Source organism: Podarcis vaucheri, assembly GCF_965113315.1.
Source record: "Podarcis vaucheri genome assembly, chromosome: 9".
NCBI classification, from domain to species: domain Eukaryota; kingdom Metazoa; phylum Chordata; class Lepidosauria; order Squamata; family Lacertidae; genus Podarcis; species Podarcis vaucheri.
In genome coordinates, this window is record NC_138767.1 from 17,351,381 (window position 1) to 17,365,843 (window position 14,463).

Consider the following 14,463-nt stretch of genomic DNA (forward strand, 5'->3'; position numbering starts at 1 on the left):
TTACAAATGACACCTCTGACAATTATAAAAGCCTTAAGCGCAGGTAGATCTTTTCTTCTATAAATATCAATGCAATTTTCTCTCTGGCACATGGAACAGGGTGGTATTTTCACTCTCCTCTGCCTGGCTGAGCTCCCGTGTTCTGTTTAATTGTTAGTCAAAAGGGAACCGTGCTGGCTTTCTTTAGACTTTATGGCTCTCAGGCTTAAAGGGTTCTTCTCGAAGCCTCTCCTCCGCTGCCCCCACCCCCACCCCAGAAGCCCCCCGGATCCACACAAACATTTAATTTACAAAACTGACACATTAGCTCCAATGGCCTGCGAGAATAAATGAATAACGCTGTATGTTCGTTTGCCATACAACAGCAACATTTTCTCAAAGATTGTTTTTAATTGAAACCATTCATCATGTTGAATGTGGAACGTATTCATTAGAAAGCGGTGCCTTTGGAAAGGATGGGAGGCTTAGGAGATCACCAGTAATAGGAAATGAAGGGCCGCCTCACATCGTTACTTCCTCCAACATGGAGATTAATACACATGGCGGGGATGTGTGTGAAACGCAATGCGTTAGCGCTACTCAACTATATCTATTTCACTCTGGGCTGGCGCACCAGGAAGCCCGTTAGGAGCAAACAGTGCAGATTAACGGCGCTTGGGACAAGGACACCACAGAGCAGCATGGGATCTCCGACACATTGTTTTCGCAGGGGTTGGAGGATTGCTTGTGATTTGAATACCCTAGTGTAACATTAGCTCTGCAACTTTAGGAGGAAATCCCAATTGTACTGCAAATAAGATGAAAATTCTTCTTAGGTTTCTACACAGGTATTAATCTTCATGCAGTAGGCCAAAATCAGTTGATACCCACTCCAAAAATCTCATCTGGTGGTCTAAATGGCACCCTTGGTGGTAGGCCACTAAACCTGTGCTAGTTAAATGCAGTTAAGCAGTGCATGTAGGCGGGGGCTCACTAATGCCATCCAATTCTCTCTCCCTCCTATAATGTTTGCTCAGAGTACCCAGGCCAGCCAGGTGAAAAGGACTGTGATTCAAGAATGGGATAAAACACACAACGAGACAAAGAGATACACATACATGGGGTTGTGTGTTCCCAACAGAAATGCTGAGTCAGATCATTGATCCAACTAGCTCCATATCATCTATGCTGAGTGGTAGTGGAGTTATTTCCTAGCCCCACATGGAGATGGTGGGGATTGAACCTGAAACCTTCTGTGTGCAAAGCTATCACTGAACTATGGCCCTGCTGGAGCAGTCGGGAATCTTTTTCAGCTGGAAGAATATGGCAATGGCTCCACCACTTTTCATATACATGGAAATGTTCAGATCAGCCTGGACTGACTTTTGAGAAAATGGCCCTTAACCCAGATTTTGAGCATCTACTTCTTCCTCCTCCAATTGGAAGTCCCCATGATTCCTTGATGTCATCCATTTCATGAAGCTCGGGTTAGCTCCTGATCCCTTGCCTGATCTTATTTAGAGATATATATTTTTTAATTTAAAAAACCACCCAGTGTTTAACACTCATCTTCCCTTGACATTCATACCAATCTGCCGCTTGAGCAGGATCCTTCATATCCCCCTCACATCTCACTTTTACTGAAGTATGGTTGGTTACCACCTTTTGTGAAACCCTAGATGTGCAAAGAAAAAAAATGCTACTGAGAAATGTCATCAATCCTATCAAAAGTATCAATTCTCCTCAACATTCCTTATGGATGTTTGGCTTGAATGAGACAGTCCAGATTCTCCTCAAGCAAAAGTTTGATGGCAACTGTAATAACAGGAATGCTTATGCCAAAAAGAAGAGGGAAAAAGTAATGGGAGATGAAATGGCCCACCAAAAAGAAGAAAATACTAATTCCAACTGAAATAGAATAACTAATGCTGAAGACAATATGATGCAGAGACCTAGCTCACATTCGCCCAAGTGATAAATGTGAAGCCTGACTTCAAGGTTACTAAATAAGTGCACTGTGTGAAATGTCTATATGCAATTCATCATGTCAATGAACAGCAAAGAGCCACTTACATCCCAGCCTGTCATGCCATATATTAGACACAAGACACTGATGAACCTAAGCAAAACATATCTCGTTGAGGATCCCTCGTTGCAAACAACTTTGTCTTACAAAAGTGCAATCAGAAGTAAGGAGGATTTTAAAAAATAAATAAAAATCATTGAATTGTTTACACGGTAAGCTCTCCTGCTGCTGCAGGACTTTTGACAATAAATAAAACAGTAATTAGACTTATTGAAAAATGGCACATGTGAAACATGAAGTTTGGGAAGGGGCCACAGTTGCATGCTTTGCATGCAAAAGTTCACAGGTTTGATCTGTGGCATCTCCAGGTGGGGCTAAGAGAGAACCCGCTCTTAGATCCTGGAGAGCTACAGCCGGTCCGTGTAGACAAGACTAAGCTAGATGGGAGTTGGAGTTGAGAGTTGGCAATGTCCAGGGACAATGGAGTGCACCTCTAGGGGTGAAGTCAAACCGCTGTGTTAGCAGCACCGAAGTGACCCCCTGTAGTGGAAATGCGGAAGACAATTGTATTTTGAGGAGTTAGGTGGCATGTCCCTTTCCCTTTAACATCCCCAGTTTGATTCTTGTGTTTTACACACCTGTCGGGAGTTTCTTGGGTTCTTCTGTGTTGCAGATGTTGGCTGGATGCCCGGCTGCAGGTAGTGGGAGACTCTCAGCCGCTCTGTATTAATTCCATCTCAGGGTCCTGGGCTAATCATGAGTAATGCCAGGTGCACTTGATTACATCAAGGCAGGCTATAAAAGCCATAGGCGGGAGGGGTCCAGAGAGCTTCTGCCCAGATCAAAGGACCTGATGCTGGGAGACCGACGGTCGGGGTCTTTCTCCTGCTGGTCTACCTGGGGCTTCGGGCACCTGAAGGAGAAATTGGGTAGCCCCCGTCGGGTATGTTTTACGTTATGCTTTGTATGCTTGCTGTTTATTTGTTAATAAAACTGTTTTGGTTTCTCTTCCACCTCCTCATTCCTTTTGCCCTGATATCTTTGAAAATAACTGCTGTATTTGGCAGCACACCCCCTCAGGGCGCAAGCCTGGGCAGTGTGTATGGAAGTCCTGAGCTGTCCAGATGACAAGACCCTCAGTCTCACTGATGTGGTCCAAATGAAATCACAGCAATATGGTTGGCACCAGCTTGGCTGCAGGAGTTGCCAGAAAGCGGCGCACAAAGTGCCATCCAACCACCTTAGGGACTCCACTCTGCATTTGTGTAGGGTTTACTCCTTAGCCTTTTCTTCTCCCAAATATATCCCTCAAGATAGCAGAGGTTTAGGATCAGAGTTTTCTTTCTCCTAGATGGGCTACCTTGCCAGGTTGACGAGCCCCATCTGTCCCTCACTTCCCTCTACGGCATGTGCAGAAACTACCTTCTTGACCATTGGAGCCACTATTGGTCTCATCTGCTCAATCTGCTGGAGGTTGTCTTTGCATGCAAGGGCAAGTCCCTAAGTCACCAAGGGTTTGAGACCCACCAGCTACCCTCAACTGGTTTCGCCGGCCAATCAAAGCCATTTCCCAGGATGTGGCTCAGTATATGGCAGCTTCCTATTGTCCCTAAATTTCCAAACTAGCCCAAGGCATCCAAAGCCAAGCCAAGATGATGATGATGATGATAATTTATTATTTATACCCCACCCATCTGGCTGGGTTTCCCCAGCCACTCTGGGCGGCTTCCAACAAAGTATTAAAATACAGTGGTCTGTTAAACATTAAAAGCTTTCCTTAACAGGGCTGCCTTCAGATGTCTTCTAAATGTCTGGTAGTTGTTGTTCTCTTTGACATCTGGTGGGAGGGCGTTCACAGGAAGGGCGCCACTACCGAGAAGGCCCTCTGCCTGGTTCCCTGTAACTTGGCTTCTCGCAGTGAGGGAACCGCCAGAAGGCCCTCGGCGCTGGACCTCAGTGTCCGGGCAGAACGATGGAGGTGGAGACGCTCCTTCAGGTATGCTGGACCGAGGCTGTTTAGGGCTTTAAAGTCAGCACCAACACTTTGAATTGTGCCTGGAAATGTACTGGGAGCCTTGAAAATGTCTTGTAAGATACAATGGGAGGCCAAGAGGTTGAGACCAGACTGTAGAATTCATACCATGTTTTAGAGACAACTGAAGAAGGAGAAAGACAGACATAAGGATTAGAAGGAAAGGCATGGAAGGTCAGTCAGCAACAGATCATGTTTTGATGGCTCTGCTCTGCTTTGAAAGAGGGCTGAACAAATGCAAGGGGAATAAGGCTAACTGTGGTTGCTAGCCACAGTGGTTGTGCACTGCCTCCAAGGTCAGAGGTAATAATGCTTCTGAATACCATTTGCTGGGAACCACAGGTGGAGAGAGTGCTCCTGTGCCCAGGTCCTGCCAGAGGGTTTTCCACACGCATCTGGGTGACCCCTGCAAAAACAGGATGTTGGACAAAATCCACCATTGACCTTATCCAACAGGCTCTTCTAATGTTCTCATGAGATGAACAACATTGTTTTTGGCAGAAGACGAACTGTGGTGGAAAAGAAACAGTGCTGCATGCAACAAATATAGGATGGAAACGGGAAATGATGCCTTATTATATCCCATTCGTCTCACAAACATTTTACATTGCTGTAGCCTGACCAAAGGCCTGTTACATTTGTGTAGCCCATGGCCCATGTGAGTATTGCTGACTATCTGCTGATTAGGCAGGAAGGTGGCCTCGCTGCCCTGCATTTAGCTGATTAGATGGCCATTGCATGGCCAATTGAATGCAAATGAAAGATAAATCTATAGGACCGTGAAGGCTTTCCTGAGACTAGCTTAGGGGGAAATTACTTTTTGTTTCCTCTGAATCAGAGATGCACCGATGGCTCAAAGACTCAACATAACAGCCCCTGACATTTTTACCAGCTATACCCATTGAGCATAATAATGCCTAGCATTTATGCAAATGTTCAGAGCACCTCACATCCTTTAAAGGATGATCCCCCAAACTCTTCTCATCCAAATTTCTCCCCAGATTTTGGAGTTCTGAATTACCCTGTCTTGTTCCCAAAGTGGAAATAATGCATTTAGGAATTTTCCATTGTTCTGTCTCCACACACTCTAATTTTGTATATGGCATTATGTGTGCACAGTTTGCTTTAATCTTAGATTGCTTCAGTTCATTTGATCGTTTTGTGCCTTCAGCATTTCCAGTGTACCTGTGCATATTGGAAAAACACTCCGCCAAAGCAATCTTGATGGGATCATATGCAGTAACTGATTATGTGATTTATTATGTTTTGTTCTTGTATTCCTGTATTTAGACTTCGATTTTTGTGTGAACCGCTTTGAGCACAGATTTACTTGAGGAAAAATGCAGTATATATAAGTAAATGAACAATGACAATGATTGCATCAATATCCTTTTGGTGTGATGGTTTATTTTATTAGATTTCACTGTTTTTAATATATCTGTATTGCTTTTATATATTGTGAGCTACTTTGTGAAGGCCTAGGGGCTTGTTACCAGATCTTTACATGTGTCAATGCACACATGACCGTGAATCTGTATCTTGCATGTATATTAACAAAAACAACTAATTTGAGAAATTACGAATACAACTCTTTGTATTGATCTTTTTTCATTTACAGTAATTTTTAATTTCACAAGATTTATATATAACCACTTGATTGTAATAAAACTTCAAAGTGGTTTACAAAGAGATTTAAACAATAAAATTAGCAGTTTTAAAAAAGGTGTTCAAAACAACTAAACATTTTAATAAATGAAAACCAAAGATGAGCTAAAAACTATGTTAAAACACATGCCAACCTACTACAGGTCTGGATAAAGGTAAAGGTAAAGGTACCCCTGCCCGTACGGGCCAGTCGTGTCCGACTCTAGGGTTGTGCGCCCATCTAACTTAAGAGGCCGGGGGCCAGCGCTGTCCGGAGACACTTCCGGGTCACGTGGCCAGCGTGACAAAGCTGCTCTGGCGATCCTGCACCAGCGCAGCACACGGAAATGCCGTTTACCTTCCCGCTATAAAGCGGTACCTATTCATCTACTTGCACTTAGGGGTGCTTTCGAACTGCTAGGTGGGCAGGAGCTGGGACCGAAAGATGGGAGCTCACCCCGCCGTGGGGATTTGAACCGCCGACCATGCGATCAGCTAGTCCTAGGCACTGAGGTTTTACTCACAGCGCCACCCGCGTCCCCGGGTCTGGATAGACCTGCCTAAACAAAAATGTTTTGTCAATAGGCAGGGAGATGAAGCATCAAAAGATTGATTTCTTACCAATGTGGAACTAGTATTAAGGGGCTTCTGTAACATTGCCAGTTCTGTAGATAAAACTGCCTGAGTGGGCATATCTGGGGTAAGGTGCCAACTTTGTGCGCTATGGACAGGTTTGCATTAGCTGTGATTGCCTTGTTTACTTTAGAGGCCTTAGTAATGAACAATGAAAATCAATACGTGGAGAGTCTGCAATAACCAGCCCTGTTGTTGTAATTGCAATCTTTATTAAAGAACAAAATGATTACAGATTTTTTAAAAAATGGATTTGTGGTTTTCACTGCTCCTTCAAAAAGATAACAAATTGGAAAAGGGTTGATAAATACACAGGCTGCTCCCCACATTGCTTGGGTCACAATCCTAGATGTTATTGTGCAGATGAGAGAGAGAGAGAGAGAGAGAGAGAGAGAGAGAGAGGGAGAGAGAGAGACTAGAGGTGGAAAGTTCTTAAAGGCTCACCCTTGCTATGGCAAGATTGACCAAAAAAACCAAGAAGAGGCTTTGCCCCCCTCCCTCCTAGTAAAACACAGCGACACCAGTGGAGGGAGGTCAGTTATGGGCCACCAAGCCTCCATGCCAACCATTACTGGTCCCACCACAATCTGTGAATTGGGTGCATCTGAAAAAGCAGTGTGGCGCATGGAACAGGCTAGCTTCTGAGACAAACCAATTTGGAGATGCCAATATACCCAGTTAAATGAAAATCTTATCAGTGAACTTCAACAGGGATTTGAAAAGAGGTATTCACAGAGGTCCAAGATAGAACATGAGTTTGGCGACATACCAAAATACATTTATTTATTTCATTTATATGCCACCTTTCCTCCACAAAGAACCATGGGACACCTATGGGTTTCCACTCCCCATTTTATCCTCACAACAAGCGTAAGAGGTAAGTTAGGCTAAGAGACCATGACTGGCTCAGAGTTACCCAATGAGCTTCATGGCTGAGTGGGATATTGAACCCTGGTTGCCCGGGTCCTATTCCAACACTCTAACCACTCTTCTTCTTCTTTGGCGATCACTCGTAGCTGATTAAGATTGTCTTCCATAAACACGGTTTTAACAATGAGTCTGTAAGTGACTGTGGAGGCCAATTCTGGACCCACACGTCCTTCCACAGTGGGGACATTGGTTTCCAGGCAGGAGTTGATCACCGTGTGGATTTGCCAAGTGTGCCTTCCTCCCTTGCGTCCTGAGTTTGAGTGTCTTCAAAGCCCATGACACCTTTGGTAAAGGCTGTTCTCCAACTGGAGCGCTTGCAGGCCAGTGTTTTCCAGTTGTCTGTTTTTATGCTACATTTTTTTATATTTGCCTTGAGACAGCCTTTAAACCTCTTTTGTTAACCACCAGCATTATGCTTTCCATTTTTAAGTTTGGAATAGAGTAGTTGTTTGGAAGACGAGCATCAGGCATCCACACAACATGACCAGTCCAACGAAGTTGATGTTGAAGAATCATCACCAACACTGGTGATCTTTGCTTCATCCAGTACACTGATATTAGTTTGCCTGTCTTCCCATGTGATGTGTAAGATTTTTCAGAGACACCATTGATGGAATCTTTTGAGAAGTTGGAAATGGCGTTTGTAAGTGGTCCATGTTTCACAAGCATACGGTAAGGTTGGTAGTACAATAGCTTTGCAAACAAGCATTTTGGTTTCCCTGCGAATGACCCTAACCACTACACCACACTGGCTGTCCAAAAAGACATGGGGCTTTTCAAGTGGTCATCTGTCTGTGTGGGAGCTTAAACCAAAGAGCCTGCAGGATAGTTCAGTAGGTTGAGCACAAGACTCTCAATCTCGGGGTTGGGGGTTCAAGCCCCATGTTGGGCAAAAAAGATTCCTGCACTGCAGGGGGTTGGATTAGATGACTCTTGCGGTCTCTTCCAACTGTACAATTTTATTATTACCAGACAAGTAATTACGCTTGCTTTTTTCTGCAGTCTAGAACTGAACAACTGGTGCAACTCGGAAATTATGGATGCCAGACCTCTCTCAAAGAGGAAAAGGGGGGAAGCTAGTGTTTCCACACACTTTGATCATAAATGCATCCTCAACAAGGAGCACTAAATTACACTCATCCTTTCTGGAATAAATTTGACGCTGAAGCATTTGCGGGCCTTTTTTTGGCACACTCCAACAGCTACTGGATTGCTGCTATGGCATGAGAGGAGCTGTTGATCTCGACAACCTCAGCTAATTGGCCATTCACGCCGGTAGAAAGTCAGCCACGGCCGTCCTCGTTAAAACAGAAAGCCATTCGAGCACCAGGCGCTCCAAACATCTAAACACGGCTTTGGCGGATGGCCCTTGATGAGGGGAAGGAATAAGAACTCAGGCGGGGAGGAGGAGGGTTCGTCTTGCGCCTGTCTGTGGGAAGTGTTTACGAGAGCGCACTCTGAGAGACACGCATGGCAGGCATCTTTAAGCCAATCCGACTGAACTGATCAAAGTCCTCAGGCAGCCGACAAAAGCAGTCAAAGGGGCAAACGCAGAAACAAAAGCTGCAGAGTACGGGAGTGGAACAACTGCAATACAATACAACCTTATTAGAGTTTTGAGTTTTCTCTTACATGGGGTGGGGGTGAGGACTAAGGCTGCATCTGCATGGTAGTTTATCCCATTTCCCCGACATTTGCCTCACTGTTAATTTCCGCATTATTTTTTGAGATTTCACATGACATAAAAGTCACATCTATATTCCACTATAATGGAATAAAGTGCATGTTTATTATTATTGTAATTTATCTAATGCCCTATACCCGGGGGTCTCAGGGCAGCTCACAGAATAAAATCAAGATAGAAAACTATAACATACCTAATAAAAGTAAAAATAACAACCCAACAGCCCCCACACACACCCGCAACACACAAAAACACATTTTAAAAGGGCTTGGGATGTAAATCGAATCAACCAAGGGCCTGGTTAAAAAGGAACATTTTTTTGCCTGGCGCCTAAAGGTGTATAATGAAGGTGCCAGGTGAACTTTGCCAGTGTTCATTTCCACGTTATTTGATTCCCGCCCGCCCCCCACAAATCCATTTGTAGCCTTTTTAAACTGGAAAATTGCAGCAGTAAGGTGGTGAAACCAGCTCTGTAAGGGTGGTATACCAGCTCTGCCTTGACAGCGGGAGGTAGAAATGCTTTTGAATACCAGTTGCCGGAAATCCCAGGTAAGGAGAGTGCTCTTGCGTTTGGGTGCTGCTTGCAGCTTTCCCCACAGTCATCTGGCTGGCCACTGGCCTGACCCAGCAGATTCTTCTTATGTTCTTAAAGTACAAGTTAATTTCCAAAACCATTATCAATACAGAATGGCTCAACAGAAGAGTAAGCAGTCAATCAACATCCCAAAAAGCTTGGGTGAGAATGTAAGCCTCAGCATGCCTCCTAAGCATATACAGAGCTGGCACCAGGCACACACCTAAAGATAGGGAGTTTTGGGGTCTGAGTGCCACAGCAGAAAAGGCCCTGTCACATGCCAGCACCTCCGAGGGCAATGCAATTGCTAGGAAAGTCTCCCCTGCTGATCAGAGTGGTGCATGCTGTAGTTCTCTTCCGCTTGGACTACTGCAATGCACTCTACGTGGGGCTACCTTTGAAGGTGACCCAGAAACTACAACTAATCCAGAATGCTGCAGCTAGATTGGTGACTGGGAGTGGCCGCTGAGACCATATAACACCAGTCCTGAAAGACCTACATTGGCTCCCAGTACATTTCCAAGCACAATTCAAAGTGTTGGTGCTGACCTTTAAAGTCCTGTATACCTGAAGGAGCGTCTCCACCCCCATCATTCAGCCCGGACACTGAGATCCAGCTCCGAGGGCCTTCTGGCAGTTCCGGGCCTTCTCGGTGGTGGCGCCCGCCCTGTGGAACACTCTCCCATCAGATGTCAAGGAAATAAACAACTATCCGACTTTTAGAAGACATCTGAAGGCAGCCCTGTTTAAGGAGGTTTTTAATGTTTGGTGTTTTTAATATTCTGTTGGGAGCCGCTCAGAGTGGCTGAGGAAACCCAGCCAGATGGGCGGGGTATACATAAATTATTATTATTATTATTATTATTATTATTATTATTATTATTACTCCTGGGTCAGCCAGTATAGGAGGAGAGAATTTCTGAATTGTGACTGGAAGTAGGCAGCCATCCTTGTCTTTCCTCCTTTAAACAAAATTAGTTTGTCCAAAAAATGTGCACATTTAAAGCATATCCTTTCCTTCAAATAATTCTGGCCACTGTAGCTTACCACTCACACTTGTCCCATACCTAGAAAGCATGGATCCGAGCAGTTTTCTACTTCACACTTTGGCACATGATCCTAATGCATTGCACACGACCCTCTCCCTGGAGAGTAGTTGCAACCCCCTCCCTAGGGATCTATAGCCTTCCCATTCTGCTAATCTTTGAAATCAGCTGAATGGGAAGAGTGAAGGTCTATGTGCAAAAGCCATAATTAAAATGTCACCTGTTTGGTGATGGTTTGTGTCTGCTCTCTGCGCATATGCTTGACAATGACATGCTATCTTTAGAAAGGAGACGATTCTGCAAATCAAAACAAAACAAAGCGTAAACACCAACGCCCGGAGGAGGGAGGGCTCCCTCATGGACGGAATGAAGGATTGATAGAAAAGCTGCTTAAAAAGCAAAGTTATTAAAGCCCAAGATAATTCATGAGACAATTATAGCCAGAAGCCCCCTGCTGCATGGTGACAGCAAGCTGGAAAAAGTAAAACCAAGTACTGGTGACCCAATGGCCTCCCTTCCCCTAGAAATGCCTTGCACTATTATGCTTTGGGTGGCTCTATTTGCATTTTTCATTTGCTTCCCATCAGGATTCCTGTAGAGATCAATAAATACATTACGTGCCGGGAGGGAAAGCACTGGATTCTAGCTTGGGTGGTGTGTTTTGTGTGAGTGCGTTCCCCCCGCCCCGCCACCCAGCTTTCGAAAACCTGTTCAGAAAGAGAAGTAGGAGAAGCTTGTAAGGCAAGAGCTTTGTGGCTGGAAGAAAGAATAATCAGGACTTGGCTATGGTTTGAATTCTTCGTGAAAAGAGGATTTGGTAAGGGTGAAAGAAGTGAAGGAGATCACCAGTTCGCCATACAGCGGAAACAAAAGTTCTTAGCTTCTGGCAATTTTGCTTTCTTTCCAGGAAGCTAAAGCAACACATAAGGAGAAAACACAGTGGTCAGATCTGAGCTTTGTATACATAAGATTCCAGATTTAGTCTCCGAAATCTCCAAGCTTGAGGATGCAGGTAGCAAGACCAGAAAGATGAGTGGCTGGAGATGTCTCACTGGACTGATTGAACAGTCCTAAAGTAAATGGACCATTGGTTTGACTTGGTAATACAAGGTGGTATCATGCCTTTACACTGTTCTTGACATGGATTGTCTGGCTGTCTTTGGCAACATAGCCGCAGATTCAGGAGTAGATGGACCAAAAAAAAGCTGGGTCATTGAATTGTGGTAGAGCAATAGCTTTACATTCAGAAAGTTACAGGTTCAGTCCCTGGTAGGGCTGAGAATGATCCCGGCCTGAAACCTTGGGAAGCCACTGTGACGTGCTGGAGGTGAAATAGTTAAACAGGTTACCCTATCAGAACCCAGGGGGTGGAGTCAGAGGGACTATAAAACCAGCTCGGGGGGAGTTTGTGGGGGGGGTTGTTGGGAGTTGGGTGGTTGGTTGGAGTGGGAGTGAATTGGGATAGAGTCTGTGGGTAGGTTGAGTTAGTGTAGCAAAATAGGCTGAGTCAGGAACAGTTAGGGGCTAGGCAGACAAGTAAATATCGGAGAGGTGGTGTAGTGAGTGAGAGCAGGTAGCAAAAGTTATAGGACTGGATAGGCACCCCATGATTGTAATTGACTGATACTGTTTGTGAAACCGCACGCTTGTTAAGCTGCAATAAATAAACAAAAGTTTATGTTTCAATTTAACCCTGAGTGGACTCAGTATTGTCCCAGGTAGGGCCTGGGTGGCGGCCGCGAGAAATAAAGTGGTGGCACAGGGATCAATAGACGGTGAAATGTCCGAGGACCCTGTGTGATCGCCACAGCCACTGTCAGCCGGTGTACACAAGACTGAGTTAGATTGACTAACGGTACAAGGCAGCTTCTTATCAGAAGATTGGGAGTGAAGGGTCATCGATATGCAGATGACACCCTATTCGCTCTCTGAATTGGGACAGGTGGTTGAAGTGTCGAATTGGTGCTTGGAAATGGCGATGGGCTGGATGTGGGCCAATAAACAACTCAGGCTCCAAATGTGTGAAAGACATCACCTTTCCTAAAGAACCCGTCAGGTGTTAACACAATGTTAGACGATGAGCAATTAAATAGTCCCGAGATGGTATGTGTGATGTTGTTGGGGCCAGTAATGGTGTTGTCTGGGTGTATGTGGCAGCAAAGTTGGGATCTGGGTTTATTGCAGGCTCTGGTGCCAGTGTCCGTGTTAAGTCTGGTTGTAGTATTATTGTGGGTTAGGAGTTGTTTAAGATTGGGTGGCTGTCTGTAGGCAATGAAAGGTCTTCCTCCCAGAGCTTGAGAAAGAGAACTGTCATTGTCCAGGAGAGGTTGTAGATACATTGTGTATGCCATCAAATGCCAACAGTGTCCTTCAGCTCTCTATATTGAACAAACAGGCCAAACCTTACGCCAAAGAATAAACGGACATAAATCTGACATCAAGAATCACAAAACAGAGAAACCAGTAGGAGAACACTTCAATCTCCCAGGACATTCTATACAAGATCTCAAAGTAGCTGTTTTACTACAAAAGAATTTCAGAAATAGACTGGAAAGAGAAGCTGCTGAATTGCAACTCATTACCAAACTTAAAACCATGGAGAGACCTGGTCTGAACAGAGACATTGGATTCTTATCTCATTATACATGACTAAGCCATTTCTCACCTTCTCACCCCTTGCCTTTTCCTGTAAGACCTATTACAGTCGTTAAGAGTTGTCAACAGGCTCATCTCAGCTATCTGCCAATCTCCCATTCCCACCACCCTTCTGAGTAATACCCCTCCCCACCTTCTCACTATATAGAAGGATCTGGCAACTTCTGTTTCAGTGTATCTGAAGAAGTGTGCATGCACATGAAAGCTCATACCAAGAACTAACTTAGTTGGTCTTTAAGGTGCTACTGGAAGGAATTTTTTTATTTTGACTATGGCAGACCAACACGGCTACCTATCTGTAACTGTTTGTGAGGTGAGTGAGGCTGAGAGACTTCAGAGAAGTGTGACTAGCCCAAGGTCACCCAGCAGCTGCATGTGGAGGAACAGGGAAGCAAACCCAGTTCACCAGATTACGAGCCCACCTCTCTTAACCACTACACCACACTGGCCGGTATACAAATTTAATAAATAAAACTGGTATTAATATTGACTTTTAAATTGTTGTAGCAGTCCCTGAGACCTTTTACATCCTATGTCCCATGCCACAAAAATTCACCGCCCACCGATAAATAAAATAGATCTGGGATAAAAGATGCAGGAGAGAATGTCGATGTGATTCTGAAGTGGTTTCATTGCATTCTGCTGCCGCAGCTATTTTGTTTAAGTGAGTGTGTGTACTCCATTGCAAGGCTCACAATGATCAGAGGGAGATGACAACATTGAAAATAAATTCTGATAGAATAATCTCCTTTGTTTATCCAGTTGCCTTTAATGGGGTGGGGGGGGAATGCCTCTGTACAGGTAGGAAATGCAAAACAGAGACCTGCAGGTCAGCTATTCTTCACATCTTAGAATCACGACATTTTCTCCAAAGAGCATCTTCTGACACAATGCTTTCAGGTCAGATAAGAATGGCAACCTGTGTCAGTCAAAATCTTGCAAGGCTTAGAAAATCCCAACTGTTTATCTCCCCCCACCCTCCACTTCTCTTTTGTTCCTGCGCTCATAGCGTGAAAGAAGCAGTAACTTTTCATTTTCTTTGCAGAGAAGAACAAATGTAGCACTCCAAAGTGAGATATCCATTTGAAAATGCTTCTTACTTAAACAATAGCCAGCGCTTTTGCTGAATTTAATTTTTCTTTAGGTTTCAACATCACCATATAAAAATATCCTCCTAGCACTGACTTTGCTTTCAAACAACTTCTTTTAATGTGAATTCTTGTGACTGAAAGGTGGGATCAAGACACTTTGAAATTCAAG

At 44.5% G+C, this 14,463-nt stretch overlaps 2 long non-coding RNA genes across 2 annotated transcripts in view; one reads left to right on the top strand and one right to left on the bottom strand.

The window, feature by feature from the left end:
• Nucleotides 1–10,792, bottom strand: part of LOC309540185 — a 28,706-nt gene extending 17,914 nt beyond the window's left edge. The window contains exon 1 of the long non-coding RNA XR_014223109.1: nt 10,769–10,792. This is a non-coding gene — a long non-coding RNA (uncharacterized lncRNA). The remainder of the gene's footprint in view (nt 1–10,768) is intronic.
• The window catches only part of LOC309540207, a 146,183-nt gene extending 132,520 nt beyond the window's left edge, over nt 1–13,663 (top strand). The window contains exon 2 of the long non-coding RNA XR_014223132.1: nt 13,517–13,663. This is a non-coding gene — a long non-coding RNA (uncharacterized lncRNA). The remainder of the gene's footprint in view (nt 1–13,516) is intronic.
• Nucleotides 13,664–14,463: the final 800 nt, after the last annotated feature.